Source organism: Mirounga angustirostris, unplaced genomic scaffold (assembly GCF_029215605.1).
Source record: "Mirounga angustirostris isolate CCGP_5_RB_7025 unplaced genomic scaffold, mMirAng1.0.hap1 SCAF_3, whole genome shotgun sequence".
Classification (NCBI taxonomy): Eukaryota; Metazoa; Chordata; class Mammalia; order Carnivora; family Phocidae; genus Mirounga; species Mirounga angustirostris.
The window spans coordinates 145093894-145109611 of record NW_026991711.1 but is presented as its reverse complement, the minus strand read 5'-3'; the positions used below and the strand labels follow the sequence as shown (position 1 = coordinate 145109611).

The window sequence follows — 15718 nt, the reverse complement described above, 5'->3', positions numbered from 1 at the left end:
GATTGGGTAGGTGCTTATGCTAGTTATTATTCTAAGTGGTAAATCACCAAGAAAGGCACTCTCTCATATTAGCTCAAGTGAACTAACATTGATTAAAAGCATTTTACGTGCTCATTTCCTTAATTCCTTATAAGCTTATAAGCTGAGTGGTATTTCCCCTATTTTACAGATGAGGAAACTGACACCTTGACAGGCCCATGTAACCCCGTGTTAAACGTTGAGTGGTAGAGTCAGAGTTCAAGAGCAGGTGTTTCTGGCTCCAGTACCCTCTCTTCTACCCTTGCCCCATTCAAGACCGAAAGAAGGTGAACTCAGTAGATCCAGATGTCATATCTTTGAATGACTATCTCCTGTCTGCAGTCTTGCTTCTAAAATGATGGTGTTAGAATACTTCAGTCAGTCCAAGATGTGCTGACATTGTGTAGGTACTGTTGAAGGACAATAACAAAATGCAGGATCCAGAAGGACAGACATTATTACTGAGCCTCAAATATGATACAGACAGAAAGGCTCTAGAACTTCAAATGGCAGGTAACTCTTTGAGGACCAAAATTGATGAGGAAGGCTTTGGCAAGTGTCTGATATTTTACCATAGATACTGCTGACAATAATGGGTTATCACACTTTATTTTCTTCAAGGAAAAAAAAAAAGCTGTATGTATCTTTAGCACACTGAAGTGGATCATCCTGCTTTTTGCCTAAAAGGGAGCAACAATGCATTTAGTCAGTTTGACAAAACTCTATCCTGTAATAATTATTCGAATAGGTGGCCTGTTAAGATTAGGAATGAAAACATATTGTTTGGGGAAAGGAAAACAGGAGCTCATTTTGATGAGCTTCTGTTTGCTTTTGTTTCTTGGCTCTTCTAGCATCACTCTCTCCCATACTCTGCTTTTCATTCATCAGTACCCAGGTTGGAAGGCCCTTTCCCCTGCCCCGTAGGATCCTACTGTTGGTCATCTCACTCAGTGTATGCACTTCCTGGAGGTCCCATTTACTCTCAGGGCCTCCCCCGTTGCTGTATGTGGCCGGTCTCCAGACTCTGTGCTCTACTTCACCTCTTAAATTCCAGAGGACGTTCTACCAGCAAAAAGCAGATTGGTTGTGGCAAAGTCACTTTCTCTTAAGGGCAGGTGGGGGTCTATGAGACTACTTTACAAGTGCTGATCAGGTGATTCCTGATTGACTGGTTTAAGATTCCATTTCTGGGAGAGGCAGAAACGGTAATTAAGTGTCAGTTTGGTAATGTGGGGTTTAGCATACAGACTCTATTTTGGGCCTGTTGTCTTATTTTAAAAAGTGAAAACACTGGTGAAAGCTAATTTCTAGACTCCAATAGCTAATTTTTACAGTTGAGGAGATAAAATGACATGTTATTTATCAAAAGCTTCAAGTTATTAATAATTTTATGACTTTGAAAATGACAGAATTATTCATTATTCTGTCAGAGATTCCATATACACTTTTCCATTTTGATGGTAAATCTAATGTAGCTCAGTATTATGATGTGATGAACTAAATATATTTCAAATACTATGTCAGTGAAATTAACTGTGAAACTCTTAACATGTAGATTTTCTTTCTTTCCATACAGTGTATTACTGTATTTTTTCTTTTGAATTTTTTTTTTCATGTAGAATTTCACAATCTTTCTATCTTTCCCTGCTTTGGAGGTCTTGCTCCTTACACTATAGCATATAATGCAAAGGGAACAGACTCTGGCCCCAGGTAAGGAAAACACCACCTAACATATATTTACTATTTACTACGTACTCTTCTAAAGTACTTTACACTTTTATTTCATTTTAATTCTCGCAGCCAACTTGTGACAAAGGGACTATTTTTTTTATTTTATTATGTTATGTTAATCACCATACATTACATCATTAGTTTTTGATGTAGTGTTCCATGATTCACTGTTTGCATATAACACCCAATGCTCCATTCAGTACATACCCTCTTTAATACCCATCACCAGGTTAACACATCCCCCCACCCCCCTCCCCTCTAGAACCCTCAGTTTGTTTCTCAGAGTCCATAGTTTCTCATGGTTCATCTCTTCCTCTGATTACTGCCCCCTTCATTTTTCCCTTCCGACTATCTTCTTCTTTTTCTTCTTTTTTTTTTTTTAACGTATAATGTATTATTTGTTTCAGAGGTACAGGTCTGTGATTCATCAGTCTTACACAATTCACAGCGCTCACCATAGCACATACCCTCCCCAATGTCTATCAACCCAGCCACCCCATTCCTCTCACCCCCACCACTCCAGCAACCCTCAGTTTGTTTCCTGAGATTAAGAATTCCTCATATCAGTGAGATCATATGGTACATGTCTTTCTCTGATTGACTTATTTCGCTCAGCATAATACCCTCCAGTTCCATCCATGTTGTTGCAAATGGCAAGAGTTCATTCCTTTTGATGGCTGCATAATATTCTATTGTATATATACACCACATCTTCGTTATCCATTCATCTGTCGATGGACATCTTTCCATAGTTTGGCTATTGTGGACATTGCTGCTATAAACATCGGGGTGCACATACCCCTTTGGATCCCTACATTTGTATCTTTGGGGTAAATACCCAGTAGTGCAATTGCTGGGTTATAGGGTAGCTCTATTTTCAGCTTTTTGAGGAACCTCCACACTGTTTTCCAGAGTGGCTGCACCAGCTTGCATTTTCACCAACAGTGGAGGAGGGTTCCCCTTTCTCCGCATCCCCGCCAACATCTGTCGTTTCCTGACTTGTTAATTTTAGCCATTCTGACTGGTGTGAGGTGGTATCTCGTTGAGGTTTTGATTTGGATTTCCCTGATGCTGAGCGATGTTGAGTAGTTTTTCATGTGTCTGTTGGCCATTTGGATGTCTTCTTTGGAAAAATGTCTGTTCATGTCTTCTGCCCATTTCTTGATTGGATCATTTGTTCTTTGGGTGTTGAGTTTGATAAGTTCTTTATAGATTTTGGATACTAGCCCTTTATCTGATATGTTATTTGCAAATATCTTCTCCCATTCTGTCGGTTGTCTTTTGGTTTTGTTGACTGTTTCCTTTGCTGTGCAAAAGCTTTTTATCTTGATGGAGTCCCAGTAGTTCATTACAAAGGGACTATTTTTTTTTTTAATCCCCTTTTGTAAATGAGAGAACAAGGCACAGAACAGTTAAGTAACTTACCCAGTCCCAAGGTTCAAATCCTGAACTGTGATGCTTCTGATAGGCTGCTCCATAACTGTATGATCTCAGCTAAGTTCCTAAGCCTCTCTGTGCCTCCATCTGCTCATCTGTAAAGGAGGGCAGTGAGGATACAAAATAAATAGATAGCCTACAAAGAAGTCACAGTCTTCTTAGTAGTGATGTTAAGCAAGCAGGTAAAAAGGCGATGAATTCAAGAGGCAAAGGAGAACAGAAGTCTGGAGATCAGCCACATACAGCCCCCAGGGAAGCCCTGGGAGTAAATAGGACCTCCAGGAAGAGCGCACTGAGTGGGATGACCAACAGTGGGACCCCGTGCAGCCGGGGAAGCGGCCATCTGACTTGGATACTGAGGGGTGAAAAGGACAGTGTTAAATCGATAGGGGCTAGAGTAGCACTGACAGTGATGCTAGAGGAGCCAAGAAACCAGCCGACAAGCCCAAACTTAACTTTTGTATTTTGAGGCCTAGCCATGTCATTTTGTTTGGGGATGAAGTCATCACTGACCTTTTGAGGGACTTCTTCCTAGAGCTGTTGTGGTGGAAGTGGGGTTGCAGCAGATTTTGAGGTGGGAGGGCAGGAGGGGGAGGTGCGCAGAGAGTGAATGTCCTCCCAGTTCCGTGTGAAGGGGCTGCAGCCAGAGAGAAAGCAGCGCTGAGAGATGGGTTTGTGGAGAGGGGACATCTAAGTGTGTTTCTCCCTAACATTTAGGGATCAGAGGAAGAGCAGGGAGAGATGGAGAAGGGGAGAGGTGATGATAAAATAAGACATGGGAAGGAAAGAAATAGGCCAATAGCCCTTCTGAAATCATTTGCTCTTTAATAATTCCTTCAGTGCTATTACCCCAGAGATAACTGGTGATAATTTGAGACTCTTTCAACAATTCATATTTATTAAGTGGTTACTGTATATCAGACACCATTTTAATTGCTGGGAATACAACAACAGTTGCTACTAAATGCAGAATTTCTGTCCATATGGCACTTGCATTGGAGACTTTGTCTAAAATAAATAATAAACATGCAAATGAATGGATAGAAAACATGCCCAGTGGAGATAAGTGGTATGAGGAAAACCAAACTGGAGTAAAAAGGTGGGGGTAGCCCCTAGAGGGGTGGTGGTGCTATTGTAGCTGGGGAGTAGGAAGCCCTATTTATGAGGAGATATTTTAGGGGAAATTTGAAGCAATAAGAGGCTGAATTTTATGAATTTATGGTGAGAAAATGCTTCAGACAGATGAACAGTGAGTCCAACAGCCTACAAGTACAAATATTTCGGGAGATTCCTGTCCCTGAAGAGTTTATAATCCGGCTGTCACTATAATCATATTTCATAGTGATTCCACAAAAAATTTTGGAATCTCAGTTCTTTGATCCACTTCTGTTATTCCCACTCGCTCAATCACCTGTTCCTGTGGTCATAGTTGAGGTCTAAGAATAGTGCCTCTTCCACAATCTCCGTTTCTAGCACTTCAGTCTAACTACTGTCTCCTATCTATCTGGTTTATTCCCTCTAGTGTCCCAGCTCCAAAAATTCTTTATCCAAATGGGACCTACTATCCATTAATCCTATCACCTTTTTACTGCGCCCTTGTCCCTGAACTGTGTCCTTATTTCTCTCCCCACACAGCTCATTTATTCAATAATCCATTGTGGATTAATGACCTTCCTTACACTCCCAATATCATTGTTTCCATTACATTCTTCTGGCAAAACCCCAACATTGTTCGATTCAACTCTCAAACTATTTGCACCCCCACCTGGGCAATGTGGCTGAATAAAAACACAGCCATGCTGTATATTCTGTGTAAATTCATGACCACAAACCTCAAATAATCCCTGAATATGTTGCCTTCAACCATACTGTTTCCTTACTGCTTTAGACTCAAATACACCCCTAGAAACAATTTCACACCTTTGTCTCTCATATCACCTGTCCCCTCACTCTCAGATGGAGTCTTTGTGACTTTGTTTTCTATTTCACTGAGAAAATAAAAGAAATCAGAAGAAAATGTACATTTGTGGTGCATTTACCCACCTAACTGCACCCACATTACATATTCTGCTTTCCTGCCTAAAACTGTAGAGGGCCCCACCTGTTGCACCCATCACTTCTACTTGTGCATTAAATCACATCCTTTCTTACCTTCTCAAAGACTTTAGCCATTGCTTCCTTTCTCTACCACATCAATTTGTCCTATTGGATCAGTGCTTTCAACATGAAAACATGCTTTTGTTTTTTTCATTTAGATAAAAACCTTCCTCAACACACATTTCTCTCCAGTGTTCTCCTCATTCTTTTTATCATTTTATTTTATTTTTATTTTTATTTACTTATTTGAGAGAGAGAGAACATGAATGAGCAGGAGGGAGGGGCAGAGGGAGAGGGAGAAGCAGGCCCCCTTCTGAGCAGGGAGCCTGATGCGGACTCCAACGCAGGACCCTGGCATGATGACCTGAGCTGAAGGCAGATGCTTAAATGACTGAGCCCACCCAGGTGCTCTCCTTCTTGAGGAAATTTCTTCACTTGGTTCTGCTCCATCTCATTCAACACTGCATCTCAATGACCTTTGTTGATTATTTCTCATCTCCCTACCTTTAAAATTTGGAGTATTTCTTTAAAAGAACAAAACAAAACAAACAAACAAACAAACAAAAACCTTTGCTCCATTTATACTGACCTTCATACTCTTTTTTGAACACCCAAGAATATCCTTATCTCAGAGCTTTTACAATTCAACTTTCCTCTTCCTGGAATACTTCTGTATAAATCCACATTGTTTGCTTTTCCTTTCATTCAGTTCTCTGCTGCAACATCACTTTATCATTCTTTTTTCTGAAAGGTCACTGGCCATTTTTTAAAATATCCCTCACTCTGCTACCAACAACCCAGTTACTCCATCTACCCCTTACACTGTTTTATTTTCCCCCAGAATTGATCACCATCCAATATTACATATTTACTCATTTGTTTATTGTCTGTCTCCGCTCAAAGCAATGTCAGCTGTATTACAACAGGAGCTTTAATACACCACAGTGTCCTCAGAGCCTAGAGTAATTCCTGGCATGTGCTAGACATTCAATAATTATTTGTTGAATAAATGAGAGATGAAAACTGACTTGGCATCACAGGTTTGTGTGTGACATAATGTTTATTCAAAATAGTCTGTAAACTTTTTGAGCAAAGGAACCATGACTTGCTTATCTTATGAATAAGTGGATGAAAACCTTAACGTGCTTTTCAATGTTGAATAAATGGAAAAACTGCATTGTCAGTATTCAGAGAAAGGTATGTTGTATGTGCCTTCCTCTAATCTCTGACCTCAATCTACACATATACTTATTTTTTTTTAAAGGATTGCTTACTCACCTTTCTTATGTAATGGCAGGGATATTATTATTTTTTAAATTGTGGTATAATATACATAACATAAACTTTACCACTTTAACCATTTACCATGGACAGTTTCGTGGCATTAATGACATTTCAATTGTTACATAACCATCACTACTATTCCACTTACAGAAATTTCGTATCATCTCAAATTAAGCCCTGTACCCACAGAGCAACAATTACTTATTCCCTGGTAACTACTCTTCTACTTTCTGTCTCTATGAATTTGACTATTCTAGGTATCTCCTATAAGTGGAATCATAATACTATTTGTCTTTTTGCATTTAGTTTGTGTCACTTAGCATAACATTTTCAAGGTTCATTCATGCTGTATTATATACTGGATTTTCTCTTCTTTTAAAGCTAAATAATATTCCATTGTATGCATGTGCCACATTCTGTTTATCCTTTTGTTCATCAGTGGACATTTGGATTGCTTCTACCTTTCAGCTCTTGTGAATAATGATTCTATAATACTGGTATACAGATATTTGTTTGAGTTCCTGCTTTCAATCCTTTTGGGTTTTTACCCAGATGTAGAATTGCTGGGTCATATGGTAATTCTATGTTTAATTTTTTTGAGGCATTGCCATACTGTCTTCCCTAGTGACTGCACTATTTTACATTCCCATCAGCAGAGCACAAGGGTCCCAACTTCTCCATACCCTTGCCAACATGTATTTTCTCTTTCTTTTTTTTTTAATACTAATCATCTTAAAGGGTATCTATTAATGTCTCACGGTTTTGATTTGCATTTTCCTAATGATTAGTGATGTTGAGTATCTTTTAATATGTTATTGGCCATTTGTATGTCTTCTTTCGGGAGTTGTATATTCAAGACCTTTGCCCATTTTTTAATTGGGTTGTTTGGGTTTTTTATTGCTGCTGTGGAGTTGTAGAAGTTCTTTATATATTCTGGATATTAATCGTTATCAGATATAAGATTTGCAAATTTTTCTCCCAACTCCCATGAGTTGCCTTTTCACTGTTGATAGTATCCTTCAAAGTACAAAAATTTTAATTTTGACAAAGTCAAATTTTCCTATTTTTTCTTTTGTTGCCTATACTTGGGTATCATATCTAAGAAATTATTGCCAAATCCAATGTCATGGAGCTTTTATTTATGTTTTCTTCTAAGAGATTCATAGTATTAGCTCTTCCATTAGATCTTTGATCCATTTTGGAGTTAGTTTGTGTATATAATATAAGATAAGGGCACACATAGACTTTTCAGTCACAGTTGGTGCTATAGGTGAGCATAACATCTATGTATCACTAAATTAATTACTAACTGAAGATTCTAGATTTGCCAGTTACTATCATATTCAAGATTTTTACCTTCCAATTTTTTTTTTTTAAGATTTTATTTATTTATTTGACAGAGAGAAACACAGCGAGAGAGGGAACACATGCAGGAGGAGTGTGAGAGGGAGAAGCAGGCTTCCTGCCGAGCAGGGAGCCTGATGCGGGGCTCGATCCCAGGACCCTGGGATCATGACCTGAGCCGAAGGCAGACGCTTAACGACTGAGCCACCCAGGCACCCCTACCTTCCAATTTCTGATTGTGCAACATGACCTTCATTTTTTACACTTTTTGCTCCTGTTGACTTATCGAATGTTCGTTCATACCCTGAGATTTTAGCCAGGATGTGTTGTTGGTATAGGAAAAAGAGAAATGCATTCGAAATCCAAAGCTTGGCTTGAATGCCAGCAATAACTAGGTCCATGACCTTGAGCAAGTCCTTAAAACTTTCAGAGTTGCAGGAGTAATAGTACCTACCTCAGTTTGTTGTGATAACCTCAGTGAAACAGCAACTGGCACATATTGAACCTGTAAATGTTTGCTGAATCTATTGCCCAAGACAACACTGATTTTTTCTGAGTGACTAATCTCAGCTGACTTGGTCTTGCATCAAGGGCAATCAACCATACATTACCTAGAGGGTGGAGAGGGAAAATCACCCATGCTGAAAAAAAAAAAAAAAAAAAGACAGGAACCAAGAGATATCACAAAACAGTGTAAGTGTGGAGTGAGCGCACTTGCTGCAACAGGTACCCACAGAGCAATGATTTTGTTTCCTTTTAGATTTGGGGTAAAACATACAATTTAAGCCAAATAATGGCAATAACAAATCTGACCTCTAAAATAGAATATGTTTGGTATTAGATAGAAAGTCTAAAATGCATGGAAATTGGGTAGAAAGTCTAAATTTTTAAGATTACATAGGAACCCCACTGATTTCCATCTATTTTTAATTTTGTCACATACATGTAATTATAACAATAAAGCTGTTATATATTGAAGTCCCCTAAATTTAGGCATTAAAATTATTTTATGCATATAATTTTCATGTTTAGGATGATTATAACTTGAAAATATGACTAAAATTGTATACATAGAGTATCTCATACGCATGATCCCAAAATGGGAATTTTAGCAGTTTAATGTGAAGGGGTTAAGATTCTGGTGAAAGAATTATAGTTTGAAAAATTCTGTTCCCTGTCTTTTAACCACTGAGACATAGAACTTTTAGTGTTATTTCCTCAAAAGTGAAATAATATTTCTTATCCTATCTCCCCCACAGTGATATCATGAGGTTCAAGTGAAATGAAACATATAATCTTTAATGAATAATTTTTCCAGGCACTAGCCTAGAAAATGGACGGTAAAAATTAATAGCACCACTAATATTTATGGCACTGTCATCCACTTTTCCTACAATGTCTCAAAACAGGGATGTCTTCTCTCCTGGCTCTAGTGAGTCTCTGATTCACTCTTGGGGCCCCCAAGAAAATCTGTGCTGCACTTAAAAAAATTGTTTGCTGCTCAAGAAATCTGCTGAGCATCACTTTAATACCAGGCCCTGTAGCTTGCATAGGAGGTGGGACTACATATTGGCCTAATCCATTAGGATAGAGAAGCCCCTGGAAATTGGTATAGCCTCTCACTTCTGGAAGAAATAGGTTGTTCCAAAAGCTCCTGAATTGCTACACTTGCAATATCATCCTCCTTGTGGTCCGTGAGGGTTTCCTGGCCCTGTTGACAGTTGGACCTATCTCCCAAGCAAGTACTCTACATGCAGTGCTCACATTGAAGATGTGTTTTTCTTGTGCTCCTCTGAGAGGCAGTTAAATCTTCCAAAGAATTCCCTCTTCCCTTCCATAGAGCTGGAAGAAATTTTTAGCTCCAATTACTAGATGTTAGGACAGAGGTAAAAATATTAAAAAAAAAATTTTTTTTTGGCCTGGCTCCAGCCTGCATTCAATCCTAATTGTCCCCCTCTTCCTTCTTAGAAAAATGCTCATTATTTTAGTTATTGCTTCCCTAGTAGAGAACTTCTTTTTATAATTTTTGGGACTGAATCTTTACCAAAAAGAGAAATAGCTAATTTCTTATTTGGGGAGGAAAAATGGGAGTTGTTTTTTTTTTTTCCTGCATAGAATCATAAGATATATTAACCAGCATTGACAATAAACTAGTATTTTTAACTGGTCACAAAAAAGAGAGAAACTAGGTACATTTCCCTATCCTTTACTTATATATAACTTCTTAGAACATCCTTATTTTCCACTGCTTTAACTTATTTATGGATCTCGAGGCTTTCACAAAGCTGTTTATTCTAGATTTGTTTGTTAAAACTCATCAGGTTAAAATAATATTTGCTTGATTTTTGTAATAAATCAGGAAAGACTCTCAACTGTTTGTGGGCCTTACAAAATGTCACAATGACTGTGTTATATACTAAATTCAGAATATTGAGAACTCTGACATTCAACTAGAATTCATTTTGTGGAATCTAAATATAATATTTTATTGACTCATGTAGTTATGATATTATTTTCATGGAATGTCATCTTTGGCTTGATTTCTGGGTCTAAAGCTGGTTATTTATTGATTTCTGAGAAGCCATTTAATTTATCTACTTTATTATTTATTTTCTAAAATAAAAAGAATAATTAAAAAATAATACAGTTTCACCTATCTGTTTCACTTAACTGTTCTACAAATGTTTGCACTCAGCTTTATATAGTATTGAGTGTCTGAAAGGAAAATTCCATCAATATGAAAATGAAAACTATTGGTGAATCACATAACTTTTTAGTTGTATAGCAGAGATCCTGCATCATGAGCAATGAATTCAGCTTCTAACATCCAGGAAACTATGGACTCTGGAATTGATTCTGTGACTTACTGTGTGCCCAATACCAAATTAAGAAATTTCCAAACAATAATGAATTCTACCCTAGTGATGTAGATTCTACTCTTATCTCCTTTTATAAAAGAGAAGACTGACTTTTACGAACAAACTTGCCCAAGATCACACAGCTGGTAAGTGGAAGGAAGGATTCGAAGTGCAATGTAATTTGGTAGCTTTTATTATCAATGATTAGTGACAGATCAGTGCACTTCTAAAAATAATTACTTCAAAATTATAAAACCAGAGTAAAACATTTCCTAGACTCGTTTAGTGATGAAACTGCAAGAAAACTTAAAAGACTATCTAGCCTAGTGACTTACAAATTGGTTCTTGGCCTTGAAACTCCCTTCAAATAAAAATTTAACTGGCAGCTCAAATAGGTAAACCATACAGTTTAGAGAGCTGTATCAAAGAAATCAGGGGCAGAGGGTGGCCTTGCAGAGTTCTTAGTTTGAGGTGCTTTTCAAGGGAGCCCCAAAGAATCTTCCCAGAATCAGGTCCTAGGGGAGTAATTTGTAAAATGACTATAAAATCCAACATCTTCATTTCATAAATGAAGAAAACAGATTTTTAGGAATGTAGTTAAAATGAAAGAACAACTATCAAGGTCATAAAGACTCCCTTCTTTATGCTTTTTCTCTCATTGTAGATCCAGACAGTTGGGCACTGACCAAATTTTTTTCTCCTTCTTTTAATCACCGAGACATATTTATTAGCACAGTGCTTGGTACCTAATAGGAACTCAACATTTTTTGTGTGTGAATGAATAAAATAATTGATGCATTTACTAACTTTCTTAAAAGTGTGTGTGTGTGTGTGTGTGTGATTTGGGAAGGAAAAGTAATTTTTATAGCCACATGTTGATATGTAACTAAAATCTTCAGGCTCACTCCAACATACTGCCTTTGGGAGACCTAGTGAACTATTAAAAATGGGACACCATGTCCTTTCAGCAAAAAGTGGAGAAATATGCCAATTGGAACTATAAGAGAGCTTGGCAATTCTGGCTGTGATCTCATGAATTGGAATCCACTCAGAGGGTATCAGTAAATGTTCTTACTGGAAAATGCCATTACTGCTGTTTTTAATGACCATCTTGATTTTGTATCTCATTCAACATGCAAAACATCTATCTGCTTTAGATTAATAGTCATACAGAAGTCATTAATAGTCATTTGCCCTAAATACTATTTATTGCTTCTCATTAAAACCAGATTAATTTTTCTCAAGGCACTTTACTACAACCTATTGCAAGAGATTGAATGTGTAAACATTAAGATAAATTGGTATTTAATTATTATGGATTGTATAACTGCTAGTGATATAAAACAAAATAGTTTTCAGATATGTAATCATTTATATAAGTGCGATATTTTTGGTTTAGGGTAGTACCTTAAAGAGCAGATTCCATGGAGACAAAGCTGTCACAAAATCAGTAATAGCGAATCTGCTATTATAAACTGTCAAGATACTCTATGAAATGATATGTGTAACTTTATATTTAACACCGTCTTTTGTAATAAGTAGCCCATTTGCAAATTGTTCAATTGAAGTTAGCTAAGAACATAGGAAAGGTGATTTGATACTAAAAATATGTTAATTTTTTTAAAAAGCTAGTTTTATTGAGTCCCAAAAAGAGTAAATTCAAAGCAAATTCCTGCTTATGGTTAATGTCTACTTACTGAGGTAACAAAGATAAATATAAATTTTAAAAACTTTTTCTTCAATTCCAGAAAATAGTATTCTTGTTGGATTTATAATAACAGTTTTAAAATATAATTGTTATTTAAAATATTTATTAAACCCATGCAAGGTTGTATGTTTCTCTCAAGTTTCTTTCTCCCACATTCCTCCTGGTCAATGTGACATGTGTGAAGGCAGAAACCTTGTGTCCCGGCACAAAGGGTCTGGCATATTACAGTAGGTACTCCCTGCATGAGTACATATGTGCTGTGGTCTCCACACCCATACCGACACAGACAGCCAACTAAACCAACCTGGCATGTGCCTGGCTCTCAGGATACAACAACAAAGAAAATGGACAGGAGGCTTCCATATTGAACTTACGTGGTCACTAACATTAGTGTTATACAAAGCCTTATTTGTGACTTTGAATATTTGTTAATTAAACAATTTACTATGTTTGTCCAGTCCTCACCATGATCCAAGAAAACTTGTGTCTCTTCCAGCTGGCCCTTATTTTACAGGTCTTGGTGAATAAAAGACACTGTGTAGGCAATGCTGAGCCTAAAAGTTGTTTGGTCTACCAAGAGAATGCAGACCACTAGCATCACATATATTCTTCTATAGTAGAAAAAAAAATTGAAAGTTGAAAGCTGGTTTTTGATTTGACATAGCCTCAGAATCCAGTAGAGACTAAATATATGTTCATAATCCTAAGGCCTAACACTGAAGAAAATAATCCCATTGCATGCCAATTAAACAATGTGCATCATATTTATCTACTTTGTCATGACAATTTTTGGAGGAACTGTGTCATTTTGCGTTCCTTGGTGGGTTGCTGTGCTTGTCAGCAGAAGCTGAAGTCATTCTGTGGATTCTAAAGAACAGCTGTACAGAATGGATGGTTCAGCTAAGAGAAGAAAGAAGAGGACTTACGTGTACCTTCCATATTTTCCCTTTGAGCCATCAGAAAATCTCCTTGGGAAAAATTATCCCTTAGCTTGGTTACCATGGGAGTAAATGAAGTCTATATAATATCACCCTTTTAATGCATTTTAAGGTAATTGTTTAAGCAAAGTAGCTTTGATTTAGAAGTATAAGAGTAAATAAAGATACAAGTACCACAAAATATGAGTAGACTTAAGATGCAAAATTAAGGGCAGGACCATAGTGAACGTTTTTAAATTTGTTGATTAATTTAAGGTCAGAAAAGAAGGGTTAAACTAGGATTTAGGATTAATTTATTGTAGGACCTTTTTAAATAATTTCCTTTGACAAGTAAGACTTTTATCATCAATGTCATAGATAATAGTGTTTGTTTAATAATATCAATAATGATCTCATAGAATATGTTTAAGTTATATAAAGATTGTTACCAGTTTTTCTCCTAAATCCATATAATTCTATTGAGATTTTGAGCCAGCAAATCCCCTTACAGAAACAAAAAAAGAATCATTTTGTCCTGGAGTAAGAGACATATTTCAAGGATTTTTTTATTATTATTTTTGGCAAAACCAAAAATTACCAAAGCAAGAAAATCAATACATGATGAAGAATAACCTTGATCTTTCAGGTAATAAAGTCATGAAGGGCAAAATGAAGAGGGGGTAATAGAGTGAAAAGAAAATATTCATTCTTAAAGGCAGTTCTTAACACACTTGTATATACATGGGAGGAATGACTAAGAAAATAGGGTAATGAGTAATTCATGCTGACAGTGCTAAGACATACTGAAGTAAATGTGGGCTGAGGAGAGCCTTCTTAAAGGTTATAAAAATTAAGGGACTACAAAGAGGGAGACAAACCATAAGAGACCCTTAATCTCAGGAAACAAACTGAGGGTTGCTGGAGTGAAGGGGGGTGGGAGGGATGGGGTAGATGGGTGATGGACATTGGGGAGGGTATGTGCTATGGTGAGCACTGTGAATTATGTAAGACTGATGAATCACAGACCTGTACCCCTGAAACAAATAATATATTATATGTTAATAAAAAATTTTTTTAAAAACTAAAAAAAAAATTAAGAGACTACAGAAAAGCCCATATCATATAGAAGGAATTGGCTTCAGACAAAATTAGGACTGTTAGTGTTCTACAAAATTTTAGAAACCACAGAGAATCATCATGTTGCTACAGAGATATTACTTTCCCCCTGGAATCTCTATGACATTGAAGTGAGTATCTGATGGTAGCCTGGGTCCTATGAGTGAAGTTCTTTTCATTCACATAATTTCCATAAGGGCATCAAGATGAGAGCACCAGGCAGAGTGTGAAATAAGCACGCTACTACTGTAGCATTTGATTTTCTGGGAAAGAAACTTCTTACCTCTGATCAAAGCTTTCTGTAAAAAAAAAATTGTTTCTTGATTATGTAGACTTATGTAGAGAATATTGTCAGTCTTTCAAAGTGGAGGATACTAAACGTGGCAAATGGCAGGGATCATTTCTCTGTAGGAAGCAACATTAGGACAGGTAAGGCCAGGAGAGAGCTTGGTGCAGTGTAGTGGTTTTCAGGAAGGGACTCTTGAGGTAGGGTGTGTGTGTGTGTAGGTTGGAAAAACACAGTTGGCATTGTAATTTTATATTTGGAAATAAAAAAATATAATTTGATCTACATTACAAGCACAGGAATTAAAATTTTTGGCTAGTGAAAGTATCCAGATTATAATGATTTATACTGAGGGGACATATTAGATCAGCGAGAGTGTGGGGGTGAGATTTTCGTGTTTGTCAAAAGGTAGGAGGAGGTTTTCAAATTTGGGGAAACTTGGTGTAATTAAAAGAAAATGTGAATTGTGGTTGGGAAATCTTGTATTTGTATTCCAGCCCTGCTTGTAGTGTAGCCTGGGGCATCTGATTTATACTCTTTCAGTCTTACTTCATAGATCCATAAACTGGGGATAATCATATCCACACACAGAGTTAGACAATTATATCTATTCATTAAGGTTTTTTTTTTTTAAGTTTTAGTATTTAAGGTGCCTGGCACAATGTTAATTCAATATATCCACCTCTCCACCTGTTTTTTTTTAATCCCTGTCCCTCTTGCTCTTATTCTTTTTAGCTTCCCCAATCTCTTTCTTTTTCCCCCATCCAGCATTTAAGCATACTCAATAATTGATTAAAAACTTACAAGAGAACCTCAATTGTTCTTAGGTCTCCACCTTGTTACCACACTGGCTCTCTTCCCTTCACAATAAAAATTCTTGGTCTACATTCACTGCCCTGACCTTCCCTTTGTCCAGTCTTGT

General features: G+C 37.0%; 1 protein-coding gene and 1 long non-coding RNA gene across 2 annotated transcripts in view; one reads left to right on the top strand and one right to left on the bottom strand.

The window, feature by feature from the left end:
• The window catches only part of LOC135363900 (uncharacterized), a 55020-nt gene extending 46462 nt beyond the window's left edge, over positions 1–8558 (bottom strand). Inside the window, exon 1 of the long non-coding RNA XR_010410239.1 lies at positions 3175–8558. This is a non-coding gene — a long non-coding RNA (uncharacterized LOC135363900). The remainder of the gene's footprint in view (positions 1–3174) is intronic.
• The window catches only part of PDE1A (phosphodiesterase 1A), a 237086-nt gene that overhangs the window by 81293 nt on the left and 140075 nt on the right, over positions 1–15718 (top strand). The window lies entirely within an intron of this gene.